The sequence below is a fragment of the Mizuhopecten yessoensis genome, unplaced genomic scaffold (genome assembly GCF_002113885.1).
Source record: "Mizuhopecten yessoensis strain PY_sf001 unplaced genomic scaffold, ASM211388v2 scaffold2303, whole genome shotgun sequence".
NCBI classification, from domain to species: Eukaryota; Metazoa; Mollusca; class Bivalvia; order Pectinida; family Pectinidae; genus Mizuhopecten; species Mizuhopecten yessoensis.
The window spans coordinates 95,291-119,308 of record NW_018404479.1 but is presented as its reverse complement, the minus strand read 5'-3'; the positions used below and the strand labels follow the sequence as shown (position 1 = coordinate 119,308).

The 24,018-nt window shown below is 34.3% G+C and overlaps 1 protein-coding gene across 3 annotated transcripts in view; it reads left to right on the top strand.

Moving 5' to 3' along the window:
• Positions 1-24,018, top strand: part of LOC110445425 (growth hormone secretagogue receptor type 1-like) — a 126,848-nt gene that overhangs the window by 9,157 nt on the left and 93,673 nt on the right. For 2 of the 3 annotated variants that reach the window (XM_021490042.1, XM_021490043.1), the window contains exon 1: positions 13,709-13,890. The exons of the other annotated variant lie outside the window; for it this stretch is intronic. The gene's annotated coding sequence lies outside the window, so the exon portion shown is untranslated. Of the gene's footprint in view, positions 1-13,708; positions 13,891-24,018 lie in introns of those variants that run through there. 3 annotated transcript variants of the gene reach the window in all.

Sequence of the window (24,018 nt, the reverse complement as noted above, 5' to 3'; positions counted from 1 at the left end):
TAATTGCATTGAAGTTGCGCATCGAAATTATAATTTGTGCGAGTCCCTATACTCACATTGTTTCATCATAACACACCCGTAGATTGCGTAAATTGTTTGTTTGATTATTTCTTTGAGGGTAACGTCCTTGTAATAGCCAAGGTCATACACACAATGTATGATGACAGGTTCACAGAGACAAAAAACCAAATCGGAAAGGTAGAAGAAAAACGTTTCAATTTTGGTCTCTTTAAGGTGTAGAAGACACCACATAAATCCCCAAGATTCTCTATTAGTCGCCTCGTACATCATGCAGTTGGATACAGCAGGTTTATGTTCCTCTGACCCTGCACAGGATGATTTACACACGAGGTTTTGATATAACACACGTGCGTTATGGTAATTAATCTCCATAAAATAATATTGACAGAGTACTTCTCAAATGCAAATTCATTGAGAAGGAAAATGTCATTACTTTATGTTACAATGAATATTGCTCCATCTCCTAGGAAGCGGAAGCGAAGCACCGGCTCCAATTCATGAACTTTGTCCGGTCAATTGGCTATTTATCAAACGTTCTATACCCGTGGCCACGGATTACAAAAAGGAGGGGAATTAATCATGTTTGTTTCTGACCAAAGAAACACTATCGATTTGTCATTGTTCCCGGTGACGAATTTATCCACATATCTAGTTATTATATGTAAATCGTCTATTATAGCTCACCAAATACTCAAGTCGTCTACTGATGTGATATACAAGTTTTAATTTCCTTGAGAAGATTGTTTCTTTGAATGGCGATGAAGGATAAAAACGTTCAATCTTTGGTAACTACTCGGAAAAGTCGGATTTCTATTGCAAAATTAGCACCAGTAATGGCGTGGCAAGGAAAAAAATTGGTCGGCATGAAATCCATTTTATTACCTATCGACCCGAGAGCTGTCTTACCTACGTTTGAAAATGTTGTTTGTAAAGATCCTTGGCAATGATCGGTATTTGTATGATGGCGGCCTGACGGGACGAGTTACCACTCTGTTCCTGGCGATAGTGGAGAGCATTGTCGAATTAAGGTCAGCTGTCATTGGTAAACACCCTTATATCCAGTAGAAAATGTAGTGTGCGTTATTGGCGCTTTATAAAAGAAGTCTCGTTGGTAATGTCCTCAATACCGAAATTATTTTGAGACATGATTGATATTATTGTGGTTATATTTCATCTTTACAACTATTGATCGGAATTGGTAGGAATACTGAAGTATGTTTGATCAATGTATATTCTCTAAAATTGTGAACGTGTCAATAAATTTTGTAGAAATTTCGAAATAAAATTGTTCCGGAAATTTGAATGAATTGTCCCAACGTGTAGAAACGATTATAGAACGAATGTTGAATAATCGATATAGTTTAACGAAATTTTGTTTCACAATCTGCACTTCTGAATTACAATATTACATTTACTTTGCAGTAACGAATTATAATGGTGACAAGATGAATTTCTTTAAAATTGATAAAAGAACGTAAATAAATGAATGCTGACTAGGACTACGAGTGTGGTTGCTGATGTTACAGCACAACGTTTGTGACCCGCGAGAACCGTACAGTATGACTGGTTCTTATGCATGTATAACATCGAAATGCTTTACATATGTCAAGGGAAATACATGTACGTTTTTTTCTTCTCTATGCCTTTAAGGATATTCATTCTTAGAAATAAAGTCTCATATATGACACATGTGTATTCAAATAATAATCAATTTTGAAAAAAAGACGATACCTACGATATGAAGAAATTAGGGCCAAATATTGCATGAAGTAATCGCCTGGTATTAGTTTATAATGAACTGGAAAAGGGGTGATCGTTTGCTTATCTGTGAATGAATAGTTTTTTTACGCTAGACAATTAGGTTGGATGGTTATTTTCTTGTCACAAGACAAACATCTATCCAGCGGGCATTCGTATTTTTGCCCATATTCTTCGAAAGAAATAAACGCTTTATAAAACAATCCGACGCGTCAAGTTTCCACTTTAAGTCAGCAACAATCTTTATGCAACATAACGTGATCGTGGTTTATGATCACCATTAAAAATTTCGATATTTTTTTTATTTCTTTAAACATCAAAGATTTCTTATTCCCTTAGCAATTGCATTAAGTTAATTACTTGGTTTACACACATAAATGTACCAATGGTCTGTTACGACTTACTTCCGTGGGGAATTTTCATACGGAAGAAATCCCCACGGAAGTAAGTCGTAACAGACCATTGGTACATTTATGTGTGTAAACCAAGTAATTAACTTAATGCAATTGCTAAGGGAATAAGAAATCTTTGATGTTTAAAGAAATAAAAAAAATATCGAATTTTTTAATGGTGATCATAAACCACGATCGCGAATAGATTCAGATATGTATATCGGCTTGCTAGAAAGCAATCAGTGCCATTTATAGTCTCCACAGACTGTTGATGGGACAGAAGATATTGATTGTGTTTGAGTTTTATACTATTAGGGACCGACTTCAGTAAATAGTTTGTAAAGTGCCAAATACGGTACCGGGAAAACCTCATTTCACAATCTATCGATTGCTCGAACTTTCATCATGTTTAATAATTTTGACACAATATCAACAGTCGTCAAATACATTAATAATGCCGTCACAATATGCAATGCGATATAGACCGACCCCGTACAATGTCAGGATGCAGTGCATTGTCTGGCACTACCGTATTGTTTTCAATATTTTTGTCTATAGCAGTACAGTAAATGTATACACATCTACTTGTTTCACTTAACGGTTCATTCGTTAGAGTAGTATGCAATCCATTCCTGTTATCGTGAGTGATAACGAACAGGTGGATTTTGTTTTTCGGTCACTCGTATGAGATATATCCTGTGACCAAGACAGATGCCTCAAGTGCACGGAAACTATAAGACTTAAAGCGACCAGTAGCAGTCAGTGCCGATAGATCAATGTCAAAAGGGTAATAACTCATACCCAACTCGTTAAATGATAATGCTAATTAATAATAACGTTCTAGATCTATCGAAGTTCATAACATTTATCAAAGCTGCTGACCTAATCTAGTAATGAATGCTATCTGTTTTCCGCCTGGATTGACTTATACATTGCTAATTCACGTATACATGTGTACTTCCGGGTAAAGCTACTTGCTTCGTGCTGTTTATCTGCTCACACTAGCGCTAGGTCGATAGACAAGTCAAAGACTTGAAATGGCCTAAGTTTCAAAGAGAATGCGCATTTCAAGCGTAATTTTATGATGTAATTTTTCACAATTTCCTGTATGGGTTTGGAATTTGGCTTGGTCTGAAGACATTTCCGACACATTGACAAAGTGTCATGGCTTTAGGCTTGCTTGTATCCGTGTGTATTGCTTTAAGCCTTGGATAACAGGAAATCGACGCGAACCAATGACTGCAGATATAGACAATCGTGTCGTGTTTCGAATACAGACAGTGTCACTTTTAGCTCAATCCTCGTAAGGTATATACTGGTCATGACATATTCTGATCCGACACAATGTTACTGCACCATATTGGCAATATAAATGTCCTTCAAATGCTATTAGAGAACAACAGATTTACTACGTGTGGTTAATACATTTTGCACTCGAACATCAAATTCAAAAGAAAAATAATAAGGAGTTTGTCCTTTTTTTTTAAATCAGTGAATAGTTCCATATGAGCAAATAAATGTATAAACCAATATACCCGATAATACCTAAACAGATACCATTGGTTTTGGCATTTTACTATTTAAAATCTCATTTTCATATTAATGTAATCACTGCATTTCACAATATAAACATTATCAGAAGGTGTGCTTTCTATTTTACCATAAGAGCAATGCACGAATTGTGTCACAGCCACTAAGCCGGTTCGCCTCCCATCCGCCATGACGTACATGTAATTCCATAGTAAGAAGCATTTCGATGAAGTTAAATGAATATCGTTGCCGTTACGAAACACACGTGAAAATACAGCAGTTTTAGTGTGTACTTACATTTAGATCACTCATAGCTAGAACATAAAAATACACACATATTGGACGACTTGTTTTTCTCGTGATTGTGACGGTTCATGTATGAACGCATGTTAGTTTGATGCATACATATGTACCATGACGTTCATTTGAATATGCATGTTAGCGTATTGCGTTCATACCAACATGAACATAAAATAATTACCGTTAAATTGATATTTGTTCGAGTATAGAATAGGTGTGCTGTATCCCGCTGCGTGGCAGTAAGAGGCGACTAATGCGGGGCCTGCAGAGTCGGGTATGTTTTTTTCCTTGTTTGCTGTTTGATGGACATAACAGAAACTAAAAATAGACCTGCTTAACCCCTCTACATGGTTATCATGACAGACGATGAATGTGGGGTTCCCTGTAGAATCGGGGATTTATCTATGAAGAGGACAGGGAAGAGACCTAAATTGATGTGATGTAATGTGTAATACTTTCCTGTGTACCTTCTTTCTTCCTAACTAACCCTCTCCGGTGGTGTCTCCGTCCCCATTCTTATATGACCAATGCGTTGCGTGGACGTTAAACAACAAACGAAACCTAACAAAACTTTTGAATACGATTTGTCAATTATAGAATACTGTTGTTTTACATGTACGTTAGGTTGACGAATCAATGGGATATACTAATGATAAAAAAATTTGGAAAATATTTGTTACTATAACATCGAGGAATCCCTAAGCACTGAATCTCGCTACTCATTTATCCTATTAACTAGCGTTGGATATATTTTGAGATTGTTTGAGCATATATATCAAAATAAACATAGGCTCCGAAGGAAATCTCTATAATAAACTGTTGTGATATGCCTTTACAACAAGCTGAGAGTACAACCAGAGCGTGCTATCGTCATCAGCGTTTTCCCCAGACGAATGAGAAAACCAGTGCTGTACGAACCGATGCGTAAAGTCGTCACCTTTGGATAAGCCGATAGGTTGGTTTGCTATTAAGTTGGTAAATGCTTTTAGAACTATACTGATAAAACACCCATAAGCTAAACCGATGAACTAGGATGTCTCCAGTTCTTTATTATTGGAACAAAAAACTGGTATCTTAATATTCATCATACGTATATATTTACTTAAATTTTATGTTTTTGTGTGATAAGACATTTATTAACTTCCAGAACCCGCCAGAAATGGACTATCAGTATATAACATTTATTTTGAGGGTAGAGTGAAGAGATTGACATAGTCATGCTTAAGGCTGTATTTGTGCATAGCAACACGGTATACACAAGAACGAACATGTAAGAGGTTTTGGTAGTATTTCGTCAGTGCCATTCCCAAAAAGCGTCTACACACATCGGCATATCTACTTTGTATACGGAAGTGAATATGTCAGATAACTTCTCCTGTTATTGATATATCAGCAAAGTTTATGAGAGTGTATGCGATATATCTGCAATGCTATTTCCAGATAGCATACCCTACCGTTGACGTATTACCGAAGTCTATGGAAGCGAATGTATTAGATAGCATATCCTAAAATTGATGTATCACAAGATCATATATAAGTTAAAGTAGAACTAAGTATAGCATACCCGATAATTGATGAATCACCAAAGTATATAGAAGTGAAAGTAGAACTTATATATAACATCCCCTATAATTGATGAATCACCAAATTATATAAAAGGGAAAGTAGAACTTGGTATAACATACCCTATACTTGATGAATCATCAAAGTATTTGGAAGTGAAAGTAGAACTTAGTATAACATACCCTATAATTGATGAATCACCAAAGTATATAGAAGTGAAATAAAACTTGGTATAACAGATCCTATAATTGATGAATCATCAAAGTATATAGAAGTGAAAGTAGAACTTATATATAACATACCCTATAATTGATGAATCACCAAATTATATAAAAGGGAAAGTAGAACTTGGTATAACATACCCTATACTTGATGAATCATCAAAGTATATAGAAGTGAAAGTAGAACTTAGTATAACATATCCTATAATTGATGAATCACCAAAGTATATAGAAGTGAAATAAAACTTGGTATAACAGATCCTATAATTGATGAATCATCAAAGTATTTGGAAGTGAAAGTAGAACTTAGTATAACATACCCTATAATTGATGAATCATCAAAGTATATAGAAGTGAAAAAAAACTTGGTATAACATACCCTATAATTGATGAATCACCAAAGTATATAGAAGTGAAAGTAGAACTTAGTATAACATACCCTATAATTGATGAATCATCAAAGTATATAGAAGTGAAAGTAGAACTTAGTATAACATACCCTATAATTGATGAATCATCAAAGTATATAGAAGTGAAAGTAGAACTTAGTATAACATACCCTATAATTGATGAATCATCAAAGTATATAGAAGTGAAAGTAGAACTTAGTATAACATACCCTATAATTGATGAATCATCAAAGTATATAGAAGTGAAAGTAGAACTTGGTATAACATACCCTATAATTGATGAATCACCAAAGTATATAGAAGTGACAGAAGAACTAAGCATAACATACCCTATAATTGATGAATCATCAAAGTATATAGAAGTGAAAGTAGAACTTAGTATAACATACCCTATAATTGATGAATCATCAAAGTATATAGAAGTGAAAGTAGAACTTAGTATAACATACCCTATAATTGATGAATCATCAAAGTATATAGAAGTGAAAGTAGAACTTAGTATAACATACCCTATAATTGATGAATCATCAAAGTATATAGAAGTGAAAGTAGAACTTAGTATAACATACCCTATAATTGATGAATCATCAAAGTATATAGAAGTGAAAGTAGAACTTGGTATAACATACCCTATAATTGATGAATCACCAAAGTATATAGAAGTGAAAGTAGAACTTAGTATAACATACCCTATAATTGATGAATCATCAAAGTATATAGAAGTGAAAGTAGAACTTGGTATAACATACCCTATAATTGATGAATCACCAAAGTATATAGAAGTGACAGAAGAACTAAGCATAACATACCCTATAATTGATGAATCATCAAAGTATATAGAAGTGAAAGTAGAACTTAGTATAACATACCCTATAATTGATGAATCATCAAAGTATATAGAAGTGAAAGTAGAACTTAGTATAACATACCCTATAATTGATGAATCATCAAAGTATATAGAAGTGAAAGTAGAACTTAGTATAACATACCCTATAATTGATGAATCATCAAAGTATATAGAAGTGAAAGTAGAACTTAGTATAACATACCCTATAATTGATGAATCATCAAAGTATATAGAAGTGAAAGTAGAACTTGGTATAACATACCCTATAATTGATGAATCACCAAAGTATATAGAAGTGAAAGTAGAACTTAGTATAACATACCCTATAATTGATGAATCACCAAAGTATATAGAAGTGAAAGTAGAACTTAGTATAACATACCCTATAATTGATGAATCATCAAAGTATATAGAAGTGAAAGTAGAACTTGGTATAACATACCCTATAATTGATGAATCACCAAAGTATATAGAAGTGACAGAAGAACTAAGCATAACATACCCTATAATTGATGAATCATCAAAGTATAAAGAAGTGAAAGTAGAACTTAGTATAACATACCCTATAATTGATGAATCATCAAAGTATATAGAAGTGAAAGTAGAACTTAGTATAACATACCCTATAATTGATGAATCATCAAAGTATATAGAAGTGAAAGTAGAACTTAGTATAACATACCCTATAATTGATGAATCATCAAAGTATATAGAAGTGAAAGTAGAACTTAGTATAACATACCCTATAATTGATGAATCACCAAAGTATATAGAAGTGAAAGTAGAACTTAGTATAACATACCCTATAATTGATGAATCACCAAAGTATATAGAAGTGAAAGTAGAACTTAGTATAACATACCCTATAATTGATGAATCACCAAAGTATATAGAAGTGAAAGTAGAACTTGGTATAACATACCCTATAATTGATGAATCACCAAAGTATATAGAAGTGACAGAAGAACTAAGCATAACATACCCTATAATTGATGAATCACCAAAGCATATAGAAGTGAAAGTAGAACTTGGTATAACATACCCTATAATTGATGAATCACCAAAGTATATAGAAGTGACAGAAGAACTAAGCATAACATACCCTATAATTGATGAATCACCAAAGCATATAGAAGTGAAAGTAGAACTTGGTATAACATACCCTATAATTGATGAATCACCAAAGCATATAGAAGTGACAGTAGAACTAAGCATAACATACCCTATAATTGATGAATCACCAAAGCATATAGAAGTGAAAGTAGAACTTGGTATAACATACCCTATAATTGATGAATCACAAAAGTATATAGAATTGAAATAAAACTTAGTATAGTATACCCTATAATTGATGTATCACCAACGTCTATCGAAGTGAAATATAATTAAGTGGCCCCTACAAATGATATATCATCTATGGGCATGGATGTCTATGATTGATATATCATGTAAGACAATGGGGATGAGTTTGACTGATATCATCTCTAAGATTGATGTATCACAAATATCTATAAGAGTTACTGTGACAAAATATTACCCACATACGACTGATATACATGTACCATGTAGGGGAAAGAAATGTGTCAGACGGTAACATAAACGGTATCCCGTACCTTTTTTCGAACGTGTATGGTGTAAGTGTGAGGAATAACACAGGTACATTTTCACCATGTCATTCCCAGATAGAAACTCATACCAGTGCTAAATCACGTGTACTTGAGGGACTGTTATATCTTGCATATTATTCCACCATTTATTTACAAGAGATCATTTCATCTATTATAGATACCATGACACCGTACTTCGAGGGTCTTTTTAAACATTATGTATTGTTCTCAACATAGTTATAGGGGTGTGAAAAATTGAACACCTAATTAATTTTGCAATAAATAAGGGGAACATTTCTGTAGTACTTAAAAGACGCGCAGTTTATTTTAACTGAAAAAGCGAGGATAAATCTTCTGAAATCTTCACTGCAGTTGAAAATATCAATTTATGAGGTGGATTATTATCTATATTTTACTGCATCAATCGTTATAGCTAGTGTGCTGCTCTGTTATCGGAAACTGCCAGTATGTATTATAATGGACTTTAGGCAATTTTATTTCTAAGGTAATGACTGGATATAAAGAGTAGTAATTTACTTTACATATGAAACAGACACTTTATCTTTAAAATTGTTTGGTTCGAGGATATAATAGTGATTTTCAATTTGGAATATTCTTCCTTGCATATAGACTTAAAGGATTTATTTTTCCTGTGGATAATTGTTTTTGTTAGTAAATGACAATATAAGACCAATCATTTTGATACGTTGTATTAACATGATCACAGGCAACATTGCTAAGGTGTTTACTTTTCGTTTATCATCAGTTTTGATAGCAAAACCTTGAATCTCGAACTATTATTTTATAAATTACACTGTAAAGTGTGTTTAGTGTGCAAAACACTGCAGACAAACATGGCAATAGTATATCTGAAATAGATAGCCAGTTACTGAACCCTAGCTTGCACTTGCTATATTTTTAATGTTTTATTAAATATATCTTATTACAATTTAATCTTTCTTGTAACAAGCATTTTCATTGGCTTAAAAATGTATGTTATCAGTCCATAACGTAAAAAAAAGACGTCGCCGTTTGCAACGTCGCTTTTGATTGGCTGATACTGCAGCGCAATAATTTCTAAGAGAAAAGAGTCCATCAATAAAAGTGGATCTTCACAGGGATTGTGTATAGTAGATTAAATTATAAGGATTAGCTTGAATATATTTTGCATGTTATGGAGCTATAACACAAACAACCGGAATGTACTCTTATCATAAACCGCTCGCGGTTTATTTAGAGTACACTCCGTTTTTTGAATGTTATAGCTCCATAACATGAAAAATATATTCAAGTTAATCCTTAAGTATACTGACACCTCTTTAACGAGTTATGAATGATTTTTGTATTGTTAAATGATTTCAGTAAACAGGGTTATTAATAATATTTGTGTTATAGTGATTTCTACATTCAGGGATATTTATGATAGTTATAATATATATATGTAATTCCATCGTTATAACTGTATAGAGGGTTACATGTAAAATGTGCTAATGTTATATAATTGTATTGAGATTACTCTACATAAGGCTATTTTCGTGACAGGCAGAAATGGTATGATGAGCCACAAAATAGTCATTAAAGTCCCAATTAATGAACACTACAAATTTACAATTGCCGTTCGATTTAGCTTTTTCTATAAAAAACCCAAAACTTAACATTGCACTAAGCGGAAGCGAAATGAAAGCACTGAACACCTTGATTTAAACACTTGTATATTGACTAACATAAAATTGGTACATTCAAATAGGCTGTATGTTAAAATGAGTATAAATCAATGTTATTTAAACGCAACAAATAACAGCCTTTGTAGATGTTAGCAGTCAATCTGTGAGTACTCTTACTTTTATTCAACAGCTGTTGATGTGCCATTCATGTAGATATTGATGATTGTCTGTCATATAAACTGTATGTTGAACCCTATTTACTCTTGTATATTTCAAATATGTACATGAACGGAATCAAGCGACGATATATAATAAAATACCTTGTTATGCCAGTGCCACATGTATACGTTATAAACTCCCAAACATATTTATTTCAATATCATTTATCAGTCTTCGTATTTTAAATCCCTCGTGTTTCGTTCAATCTACCGACGATCAGATAAAAATCTAAGCTTAGCGCGCCATACAAATAGTGAGGTAAAATGAGGCAAATAATTTTAATATCTTATTTCGATTTTATCACCTCATGTATTTTTTTTCTCCGCGATGGTTACTATATTTAGAAAGTTGTTTCAACGGTCCATAGAATTTGCCCGGGATATATCTGTCTTCACTTGATACCCGTATACAGCTTGGATGCATTGGGCACGATGGGTGTCACAATATTGATATCGTGTGATTCAGGGAAACTATATACAAATGTAGAGCGAATTCACTTGTTTATGAACTCGAACCTGAGTATGAAATGGGTGTTAATATCAAAACATGATAATAATAGGTTAATTGAAAAATAACTAGACATTTACTAAATACTTGAAGTAATAACAAATCTGTTAATAGTGTGAGGGGACCATTGTGTCTTCAGTACACTTTTATATTCATTGATTCCTTTTAAGTTTATTTTTTTTTCAAATTCGAGATCCGGTTCTTTCTCTGTTGACTTGGTGATTAATTTCAATTCTAATTCACCAGAAAGTTTATGAGTTTATGTAATTATGATTAATGTGTTTTGTGTAATAAATCAGCACAACTGTGTCAATGTTGATATGAATAACAAGTGCATTATCATATGCTACTATGCATCAATGCGAAACTGAACCTTTGAAAACTGAATGCCAAGAGAAATTGTACATGTAATTGATGAATAATAAGGATGTTGCGCGGCCACTATTGAGGTCGAGTTTATAGTTCTTGTGATTGACAATTAAATTAACTGCATCCTATTACTACTACATCAAAGGTTTCTGGCTAGCTGGTTTATGCCACAACTACTTGTCACATAGATTACACAGATGGATTTCGCTACATCATCTCTACACCTCTTTAATTCGTATCTCTCTCGTTTGACATTATCAATGTCCAAATGTTTGGTCTCGTTATGTATTTTCTCTATTAATCATCAATAGCAATGCGCCTTACCTTACACAGTCATGCTAAGACATTTTACCCAGAGCAACTACAAGGTATATGTTTCCTCTCGCCTCATTGGATAAACATGCTAATACTAGTAGTGAATTTTGGTTACTCTCCAGCGTCCTTTTTCATTGTTACGTATTTATTCATGGACATAGTTTCCCCAATATAAAAAAACGAGAATCATATAGTTTTCTTCATACGGTTTGAACGTCATGGGAGAAAAAAAGGTCCCTTACCCTGGTCAATTTTTGAATGATGGTCCCCTTTATAATCATATGACGTAACATGTATGCAACAGAAGATAGAGAAATACAAAGGCAAGACCGGGGTTCGAACCCGGAACCCTCCGAACTCTAGGTGGACCCTTTACCAACTGAACTTCATGTACCTGGATGACGACGATCGACCCAGTCCAGTTCCGCTTCATTCATCTCCCTCCTTCTTCATACCCTAGCTACTAATTCGCCTTGAATAAAGAGTTTGCAGGCTTGCAAATTTTGTAAAATAGCAAGAGAAATGCAATGGCCAGACAAGGGTTCGAACCTGGGACTCTCGAATTCTAGTTGGACACTCTTACTAATGAACTACCTTGTCGCCGACGATCGACCGAGTCACATTCCGTTATTTGTAATAAATAGTTACATGCCTAGCGTACAATACACCCAATGTTAAAGAAAAAAGCCATCGATGGGATCGATGAACCACGTTATTCAACATTCTAGGGGTAACAGAAAATATATCACCATTCCTCGGGGCGTGATGAATAAACCTGGTCTCTCTGGGTAAGATTCCTGAGACATCAAACACTCGGCCAGATTCAGATTGTACAGTTTAAGAAACCTTCGGGTAAGTAACTCTTTTAAGAGAATATTTTGCCTGGATGACTAACAAAATAAAGTATAAAAAGTAGATGTTGATTCAATGTTAACGCGTCCTCTACGCAGGAGAATGGTATTAAAGATTCAATTACTTTTGTTTCTGTGAATTATGTATAGAGAGATAATTAAAACGCTATTTTAAACAAAACTTTTTGTAAGACACTCCAAAACAAAATCCAATTATCTGCGACAAAACATTTTTTAAAAGCGTAAATGAGGTGAAAGTGAATTTATGGAAATGTTTCAATTTATATTATCAAACGAAAGTTGGATATAGAATTATGAGGGATTTTTGTTCCCTAGGCTTTGCCCCGCGAAGGGACTGTTCGTCCTGACATAGTTATTAACATCATACGCCTGCAAAGCTGTAGCTGACACTGACGTGCAGTGGGTGGTCTGTAGTTTGTTAGTATCCAAAATCTAGTATATTCCCATACAATTATCAATTCATCATATCACTTTCTGCTTATGGCATTTTTAGGGTTATTTTTTAAGCTATTCATAAAAGTTACAAACCTGTCAAATCCATAACAACAAAGCACGACCTACTAATACGCCCAATCGGGATTACTTGAAGCATAACAATTCTGCGTATCTTTATAATGTTTTGAAGCGTGAGATTCGTTTTTTGTATTCGTATGACTAACATATGCTTTACAATTTTATTTTAACTGACAATGTAATTACACAGAGATGAATAGAAGCCATCAAGTTAAAACTAACGATGATAAAAGTGGGAACCCTGTCTGTGGGACTAACATTGTAAGAGGCTTCCTGTCGTAACATAGTGTTTTACTGGTTACAGAGCCACGAGTCCATCTCTAGGGTACTAACAAAGAGGATGGGCCTGATTTAACCACTTTGTGTTTATGGCGACCTAGGTTGTAAACTCTAATAAGAAGACACGAACTTTATGATCTTAGTATTACAGAATCAACAGCATAAGTAGACTACCCGCAGTTTTAATGAACTATTTACTAATTTGGAAAGTTGGATGTATTTTCGGAAAATTACAGACATTGGAAAGCGGGAGGGTTTTCCTAAAACGATTTGTGTAACTGGTTGTCGAGTCCGGATCGTAAGAGACCGTGAGCGGGAGTATAAATTACACAGCAGTGTATGTCTATCGTAGTGCAAAGTATACACCGACAAAGGTGGCCGCGGAATTCTCGCCTGTTGTGTCACCAACGTATATGAGTGTATTGATTGCTTATAAAGTTTCCAGACTGACATAACTCGGTTCAGTGTAATTGCCACAACAGAGTATTTCTATCCGATTGCAGGTGAGTAACTCTTGATTGTTCATGACCTTTGCTTGTATTTTCATTGTTGTATCATCTACTAGTATTTCGTCATCATAAGTGAACCAATATTTAGGTAAGTCGATCGATTGCCTTCGATTCAGTTATTTGATGACATGGTACCTGCTTGACTTGAATTGTTTTTACGATATTTGTATAAATAATGTTTTTCCTCGCCTCCGAGTATTTTTGTGTATGATAAGTAACATACAGTTTAATCAACGATGCAAAAATATATACAAACTAAGTTATACACCATTAAAAATAATTGCTTTGATTGCATTTTTCATGTTGATTCATGAACTTTGTTGCTGCCATAAGATACTTAATTGTCATCAGAGCAGATGTTATTTATTATTTTTTGAATGACAAAAAGTGATAGAAAAAAAAAGGCATCTATCAAGATGATATACTTAGTCCTTCATGCTTCCGTTTTAAGCATTGTTTTATACACGAGTTATCATACGAGTTGCTATGCCCGAGGTATCAGTGAGGGGATAGGGGAGAGTACGTGATACTAAAATTAGCTGAAGACAGACTGGTGGTATAACGGAAGTGTCATCGGCAGAATGACTAGGGCTTACCCTTAGTATGAACAGGGATCTAGATCGATAATTTAATAATAGGCTGGAGACGCCCCAAGGCAGTCTTTACGTTAGTGACCTAGAAATGTAACACTTCCTCGTCCCACATAAAACCTATATTAGCATGTTCAGTTGTTATCGTAATCAGCATCATTGGTCATCTTGACCCCTATGAATAGCAAATGAAGGTTATGATAAAGGTTTTAGTGTTTGATATTTTATTTGTATTCATTTCCCGTGAATAAATCGGTATTCCAGAAATGTAATATGAAGCAAAACTGGGGTAGAATTAAAAAAAATATCACCAGGTCAACATTTTCCTGGACAAGTTTTTTTTGCATTTCACTTGGTTGAAAGGCAAGTTGTTGGCTAAACACATTATGTCGCCCAAATCTTTGTACAGACACATTTTAGTGACATTTATATAAAGTCATGGCGACGTCATATTAAATGTATTACTTTTTTTACGTCATGCTTCTGTTCCATTTCCTTGAATTGATACTACACCCCCACTATACAGCTGTTTCGTCCTTCTAGGACTCACCGATGATGATAGGAGCAAAAAGGTGAATTAAAAAAAAAATGAAACTTAATTAAATGATCATTACGAGACATTCGTTTCATATATATCATGATGAAACAAAAAAGCAATGTGTGATCATAAGAAATCGTGGTGTATTTTTGCTAACCACGTTTTGAACGATTCCCTCGACATCATTTCGCTATGATAAATAAATTAAATATATTAATTGGCTGCGGAGTATGACATCAGAAAGTTTTGTTATCGTCTTCGAAGTTGACGTTTGAGCATATGCAGCTACAACAGGGTAATGGTACAGTTACTTAATGATACTGCCGTTGATCCTCTAACTAAATGACGTCCGGCCGACAACTGTATAAGCACAATGCGGGTGTATAGTCGCGTGCCTCAGGGCATGTCGATGACACGCGGCTATATACGCAGGTGTGTCTACCTGTTCGACGAATGGATGGGTAAAATACATTGTACTAAGGTTTTGAGAGGTCGGGGATAAATCCGACATCGAGTAATACGGGGTATTAGAGCAATGGTTGTTCGGGTATTCGAGGTTAATTTACCAAGAACATATAAGAACACGGTCGGGACCAAGCAAACTATTCAAGGAATATTGGGTATCCGAGTTAAGCGAGTTCGAGTAAGTGGGGTTTCACTGTATTTTCATATCATTTTATTTAATCTCCTTGTGAAAACCGAGTTTTACAAAAACAGCCAGCAAATCTTAACCTCTGCTGAATTTGTACATGTGTTCATTTAAATATATGGATACTTTCATATGTGTTTGGTACGAATGACGAATCAATAAATCAAGCTCATAGATGTATAGTGTAGGATTGATTTTACAATTAACCAACTATGTTTTCTATCAGCGCAACGCTAATGTTTCAAATTTCAATACCAAAATAGTATGTGTATAGCAATATCGTCTAGACGTGTCCAATGTTAAATGCGTATGTTACCATTTGTAGATTTGGTTTTTCATCTATTAAGTTAATTGTATTGGTTTTCCCTCATACCTGATGATGCAAGAGTTTTTATATAACATTGTAGTTCACTTTAAGTGATGTATCTTTTGCCTTTTCACAGAGATACTTTGGGAGTAATCTAAATTAATTTATTTCAAAAATGCTTTACGAAAAACAATAAATTATTTTCAGAACATTAGGCCATAGCATGCGATATATTTGAACCAAAACTCATACCATTAGTTAAATTGTCTTATTAAAACTTTACAAACAACAAACTTCTTGAAAAAAATGACTCACAACAGCTAGCAAAAATACTATTTTCAATTTCACACTGTGATTATTTTCTCATCCGTAACATAAATCATTGGTGGTTTTATACCTACTCAGTGTATAGCAAGTTGGCTGTCATAGTTATCTGAAACGGCAAAAATGTTTAATGATTTTCTGTGAATGTCATTTTACGAATACATGTAAACAGAATCACCGCTAAAAAGTATTCTGATTTGGCCGGGTCTAAATGATGGTAATGCCTTGGTTTTCTACACGGTGCGCTTGAATCTACGATGTTGAACTTAAACGGTTGTCATTATGATCCGATTTCCTTCTGTTATATTTGGTTGATCATCATTCAGTGTAAATTTAACTTTACTTTGCTTTCTGCTTCAAAAAACAATAATTTGAACAAATGCTTCTTTAAGATTTGTTTGCAAGGAATAAAGACATGTTAACTGTATACATGAATTACTCGTGAATGAAAACTATCTGTAAAAGCATACTTTATCACCTAGCGGCACCACGTTTGGTGCAGGAAACACCTATCCTGCCTACATGTGTTCGTGGTGTCTTTCTTTAGGTTTTGGCGTATCCTTGGATCATTTAAGTATCATTCTGTGTTTAATTCAATTCTGATGCTGCTCTTACCTAATTTCACTCTAGTTATTTCTTTGCTACTTTACTCATCAAAAACATGAAACAACTTTATTAGACTTATGAAATTAAAGCATTTAAAGTAAAATTATACATAACAATCACGACGTCCTTGACTATAAATAGGATACTAGATATAAATAGATAAGATATATTTGTCGGAGTTTAATTTACAGGTTATATAGGTAGGTTTGGAAACATGTTTTGAATACACTTAAGCTAAATTGTCTAATGTGTTCGACATGCAGCAACTGTTATCTCGGGAGTGCATCTGTAAATGTGTCCCTTATGCTCTGCAAGTTTTCCCGGTATCAGCTTACAGTGTACACAATACTGCTTGTAAATGCGTACTGCGTGTATTTGGGAGCAGCTTATCATATTATATAAAACACATTACATGTTTTTAGGGTTATAATAAAATCTGTACATGGACTAAACATCATACGTTTCTGCGACATGTGATCGCTCAGGCTAGAACGATGTGTAGCCACTGTTCTTATTATATGTTTTGTTCCGTCTGTTATGAAGGTAGTCTAGGCCAGGCTCTGCCGTCTTTCATACTGCTTCTGCCGGTACTTGCTTGCTGTTATGGTTCTGATAATATATATAATCGCAAACCAAAGACGTTTCGTAAACAGGCTAGATGTGTTAATAGGTTGTTGGGATGATCGACCACTTAAGAAAAAAAGCAGGTTAGGGTCCGCAGGCTCTGAACAGCTTGTATTGCAATATGCAGCACTTAATACATCTTTTTTTTTCATTTCTTGGTTAATACCTGCCTTACTTAAGAAACGTTAGATTTAACGCGTGTATCACTGTAAGTACTGTATTTTTTCGTGATCAATTATCGTCTTGATAACGCACTCTCATCTCTACCAGTAAGATTATATTAATGCAATCTACCAAATATATTGCAAAATTTATCATGTCGGATCCGGCATCATCAGTTTTGACCGGAATATAAAACTATGAAATAATTCCTTATTAAAATACCACCGATGTGATTTAGGCTATCCGTGGCTGCACAAAGTTTGCAAAGATGAATTAAATATATCTGAGCTAAAACCCACAGAGCAGCTTTGTAAGTAGCGGTTCATCACTGTTATTCTATGCAAACGTAGTGATATGCTCTGCTGAGATAGATCGAGTTTACCCTACTAGGAAGGATTATTATTGAAAGCGGTGACGCTCGTATTCTTTGAAATATGTATTAAGATGAATACAAAAATACATCTGTTCATCTTTGCGTTTCAATCTGATTTCTCGAGTGGGTAATTATCACCGCTTACATGATCTATAACACTAAATAGTGTGCTTCTTTGAGGTGTCGAGTTTATAAAATATCTAACCAGTTCTATCTGTATTATTATATTTTGGCTCCCAAAAATAGTTACCTTTCGCCTGTAATGAATAAGTCTTATGAAGGAAAATGTAACGCCCCTTCCCTTTGAAATTGCCTTCTCCAATTAATGTAGCATCAGATATGGGCAACAGAACTTCTGTGAAATCAGATTAAAGAAACTTACCTTCCTTGTAGATTTCTTCACATGTGTTGGTGAAGTTCTTTTAACTGTAGTGATCAGCTTTACAAATATTGTGTGATTTGCACAAATTAAAATGACGATACAGATACATATCTAACAGGGAGAGTATATACTGGCAGTTTGTTTGCTTTTCTGAATTATTTAACCGCTTTATCCCAACATACATCGTAGTTTATGTGTTACCTGTCGGGAGTACAGAAATACGTTTTCTTGAATTTGAGTTACTTTCACATTTTCATCAACAAAGATTATGGAGTATTAATAAAACAAATATCCAAATCTTGAGCAACAGAAACCAACATATGAATACAGGCATTTGTCGGTTAGACAAGCTTCGTTTGACTCGTTCGTGCGTCCTGTGGTTTCTTTTTCACTTTATCGGTCCCATCTTTGAGAACGTTACATTTCTAAGCTTTGACCTTAATTCTAGTTAGATTAAGTATTGGTGGATGTCGTCAATAAAGGAGACGACGCTTTCCCTAGAGAACACGCAATGTATTCATACATATTGCCATAAATGTTCATCTAAATCTTCCATGCGTTCATGTTTTACACTATTTCGTTGACTCAGTCGAATTACGGTTTTTGTTGATATTGTGTTATTCGATATTTTTGTGCCAATCATAAGGCAGCTGTTTGCGTCATCTTATTTCACGATATTTTATTTTGTTCTCGTCAATGCATTTTACATTCCGTTATTGCAAATCCTATTCAATACTAGACTTACCCATTATATCGATAATGTTTGTTTTCCACTCTAGTTAAATTGTACCCTACATTCGAAGGAATACGGTTGTGTCAATTATTTTCTTTAACTTCTAATTTGTAATCCCTAATGAGACTTTTGCCGATTAAGATACTAGATCTACATGTTAAATGAAATTAGCATACATGTACTATTATTCCGATGCCGTGTATTATATCCTGCGCCTAAAGTGGTCCGTTCGAGGTACAGTTAGAAGTTGGGTATACCACAATGACAACAAATGTTGACAACATCGAAGCTTAAATTTGATAGGAAAACCATTTACAACACAGAAACCAAAGATCTTTCCAAAATGAATAAATTAATAGCTAAATAACAATAAAACAATTGAAGACATCGTTACCCAACTAATCGTTAAAACAGAAACAAATCAGAAGGGTACACGTTCCCTGTATCACATCTAAAATTTGCCATTGTTATTTGTCACTTGGGTATTTGCTTTGTCGTTTTGTATAGACGATGTGGCATGTATTTCCCTCGCATGCTTTTATTTTACTACTGTATTATTGCCGGTTTCATGCGAACTTCTTTCTAAGGATGAATTTTCATAGCAAATCAATGCAAAATTATTAAAAATAACAATATCCTATAATAATTTTTGCATACGTATTAACACACTATAACAAGCATACAATGCAAATAGCTAAACTATTACTTGGGCGTGCATTTTAAGCAGGAAAAGAAGTGACATACAAGTAGATGTTCAAATCGATAAACAAATATGCTGACACCGTTAAAACAATTCTACAATAACAAAAATACTTTTTTAATATCTGAGTGCGGTTGAGAAGATGCTATTTTCAAGGCACAACTTCGAAATTGACATCACAAAACATACAAAAAACATTGTGGAGGTACTTCCCCTGTACTGTCCCTTTGTTCAGTGAGAACAGTATCGGATATTATGAAATGAGAAAGAGACGATGTGGTGTTGGCATACGAAATATTGAAGAAGGGGGGAGGTTAAGTGGTGTTACGCGTCGGATACGGTAAGATCTGAAGTGGCATCAGTGGTGTATATTTTGAAACGGTAAAACAAGAAGTGGTATTTGTGGAGTATATGTTAGAGAGCTGGGGAAGACATGAATGAGGGTTACACCATGTATACATTGCTCATATATCGGACGCTGACTAAACGTACTTTTACCTCGCAGATGTTTTAAAGTATACACAACCATTTTTTAAACGTCATTCATAATCAGAAAAGTAAGATAAAATGTAGCTAACATCGTTTATGACTAACGCACCTGTGCATACTATTTTTGCGTATCATTGGTTGTTTGGGAATGGTAATAATTTCATTTCAGGAGTTTCAAATGATGCAAATCACGATTCCTGATATTTTTATGTTCCGTTGCTCGTCTTCTCGTTCAAATCTTACAAAAACAGGGTTGTTTTTATTGTCTGCCGTGTAAATCTACAACTCACCTTTAGGTAATAAAAGTCATAGCCGGAATTCCGCGCTCTATAAGTGTCTACCAGACGCTGTGATGTGGTCATCAATCTGTTAGAGTCGTTCCACTTCGTTTGAGGCGCGTGCTTGCCGCGCGCGAATTACCGACACCGATATTTACAATGTGTATCTCATGGAACAGCCGCGGCTGTTCTGAAGGTTACGTGCCGTTAGCCTGCAATCAAATTACCCGGAAAAAATTTGTATGTAATGTGTAATACGTTGAGCGGAATCTCGCCAAATTGCAATTGCGGGCAAAATGTTTCTTTAGAATTGGGTGGCAATGAAATAATTTAGACGTGTGTAGACGCCATTAAATTGTTTTTAAGGTTCTTTTCACGAAGGTGATTCTTTTAGATAATATTAAAATATAAATTTCCTCCAACATTATGGCAATGGTCATGACTGGAATCGAATAAAGTTTCGTAATACGGCGCCTTGATGACGGCATACATTTTGGTCAGAGCGAGATACATTGCTATACTATTTCGTTATCTAGGAAGAAGAATACTGGATAAATGAGTTCCATCAAACAAACCATTACTAATGAAACAAAATGATTTATAAATGTGTTTGCCTTGCAGATTCACGTTATTATTACAAATGCAATCATAAAAACGCGCAATAACCTTAGTTTTGTGATTATCAAGTCAGGTATTACATTCTTGCATTCGTATTGCCTATTTAATACCTATCAGAAATATGTTCATTATGTAACATAATTTCACATGTGCTGTGCTAAGATGTACATATACAATTCAAGTACTTACACATGTATTCCCTAATCTAAAATTTATTTATTTAACAAATAATGTTTCTTTGTATGAAGGTCGGTGTTTTTGAGTATGCACATTTAAGTCCCTTGTGTTTTTTTGTCTCTACCCGCGTTCTCGATGTAAAGAAATGGTATTACTTGAATTTGACCTCAATTTACATAGCAAATGTAGTCGATGAAGACGATGACGCTTATCATTCCGAGATCCCTGGTCTCATTCTCCTTATACTTTTTGAAGGTCTATCCAAGTGAGTTAGAATTATGGTTTGTTGAAAAAAAAAGTATCCTCTTGTTATTTTATTGATAGTTTATTATCTGTAGACTGATTTCTCCTGTGATTGGTATAGATTTGACCACACATTATCTTTAACATTTATTTTTGTATTTCTACACAACTCATATGGTGGAAAGGATAGTGATACAGTATATGTTGCGTCCGAAGACTAAGTACTACGAAGTGCCGAATGATGAATGTTCCGAAGAATAAATTAGCCGAATGCCTAGTAGCCTGAATTATTTTGATTAATATGACACATTAACATTATTTAGATGTAGTCTCACTTTTTAAAATGTAGCTTTAAGAGTACCTTCGGAATTTCACGCAGGAAGACTATCGAACTCTCAGAATGTAGTGCCGTTGTACATTTGGGTGGTTAGGATTTGCGGGCCTTAGGACTATTATCTCTCGGATTGCCAGTTAGGCACCAACAGGCACATTTCATAATAACAAGTCCAGGCAATCAATGGCCCCTAACAATAACACTAATTACTTTCAGTATTTTGTATACAATAGATAATATTTATCTAATTATCTTTCGATATAAATCTGGTTTTATCTTAAATTGAATAATTATGTGATAAGAAAAATGTTAAGGATATGATAAGATCCTACGCCATTGAAGATGTGGGCTGCCAGATCCTGGCATAGATACATTGTATCATTGTACAGGTACAATGTAGTAAACATTGTATAACAAGGTACTAAGTAGTATGTACATGTACCTACATACATGTACATGCATGTACAGTTTGACATGTTTATTTTCTTGTCACGCTTATGTATGAAAGCAAAGACATTTCTTGTTGTTGAAATATGTTCAACAGGACAAGTTGATCTGAACTGATTGTTTTCTTGTGTTAGAAAATTCTCTTCAATTTAGATACAAATACATGTATGCGTAACGATGGAAACCACCATCTTTTGAACCGACGTAATTTGCCCTCAGCTGTTTCGATGATGAACATTTCATAACAAAGCGAACCATTTTTATCTATATCTATGTTTTGCTATTTATTGTAGAAATTCATGAACATAGAAATTAGGAGTTTCCGAGTAAGAACTAAATTTCATTTGCACTAACGTAAAGATTCAAATGAAATTAAAAAAACCAGTACTGAATCACACAGTTAAATCACCCATTTAACTATGCAGTAATTTGACCCACAAAGCCAATCAAAGAAACCATCTGCAGAACTATATAGTCATTCCGTCATGTTGAGTTAGCAGTATAAGATGGAAATGTAAGGAGCTGGAGTAGAACATATTCTTTATGCAAGATAATCTACAGATATGTGAGATAGTGCTTATACATGGGTTTAAACTTCAGATATAGCTTACTGTATCTGTATGGTATTAGCAACATCTTATGGAAATTCGATAGACCATATTTTGTTCTTAATGGACCTTACCGTTCTCTATTGATCTTAAGACAGTCCTGAAATGGACATAACTCCCCGGTAGCATGTATCTTGTCTACCAAAGCTGATATTTAACTACTGAGCGCGGGGAACATGAAATATGCATACTTGGAGATGCTGTCCGTTAGAAACTGCAATCCGTCATTTTTCTTTGCCTGCATATCAAAATTATTAGCGTGCAATCTGTATATATAGCGAATATGTTCCGAACGACTTGTCCGAACACTGACATCACAATGCGGGCAAGACACAGAGCAGAACTTGCACAAGATGATACAAATAAGATTCGGTGGCTGGATTAAGGGTTAAGATAAGTGCTGATTTATCATAAACGTCTGATGGAGAATATACATATTAGTATGCTTTGGTGAAAAGACGCACTTTATGTCTTTCTCGTGAAATCAAACGTCTTGGGCATTGCATCAACATCTCTGAATTAAATCTAAAGACTTGCTGTCGTATATATATTATCGTCAGAGGCTTACTACTCTTTTTGACATCATGTAAGATAATTGGGTTAGTTCATGTACGAAATTAGTATTTAATGTCATCTGAACTACTGCCATGGCGAAATATGTATATACTCTTATACAGATATATCTGTTTAACAAAATGTTATATGTTGAGGAGGGCGCACATATGTTATAAGTTTGCCAAACTTGTGCTTAATCCAAAGTTGAATATTTAAAAGGTTTTGGAAATACGAAATATGATTAAACTAAGTCAGACAATCAATATTTGTGTAAACTGCTAGTGTACATTCATGTAAGAAACACATTTCTGCATGGTGATACCCCTGTGAGGTTTTCAAATATGTATGTACACAATCAAAACAGCTCGACAAATAGGCCAGGGGG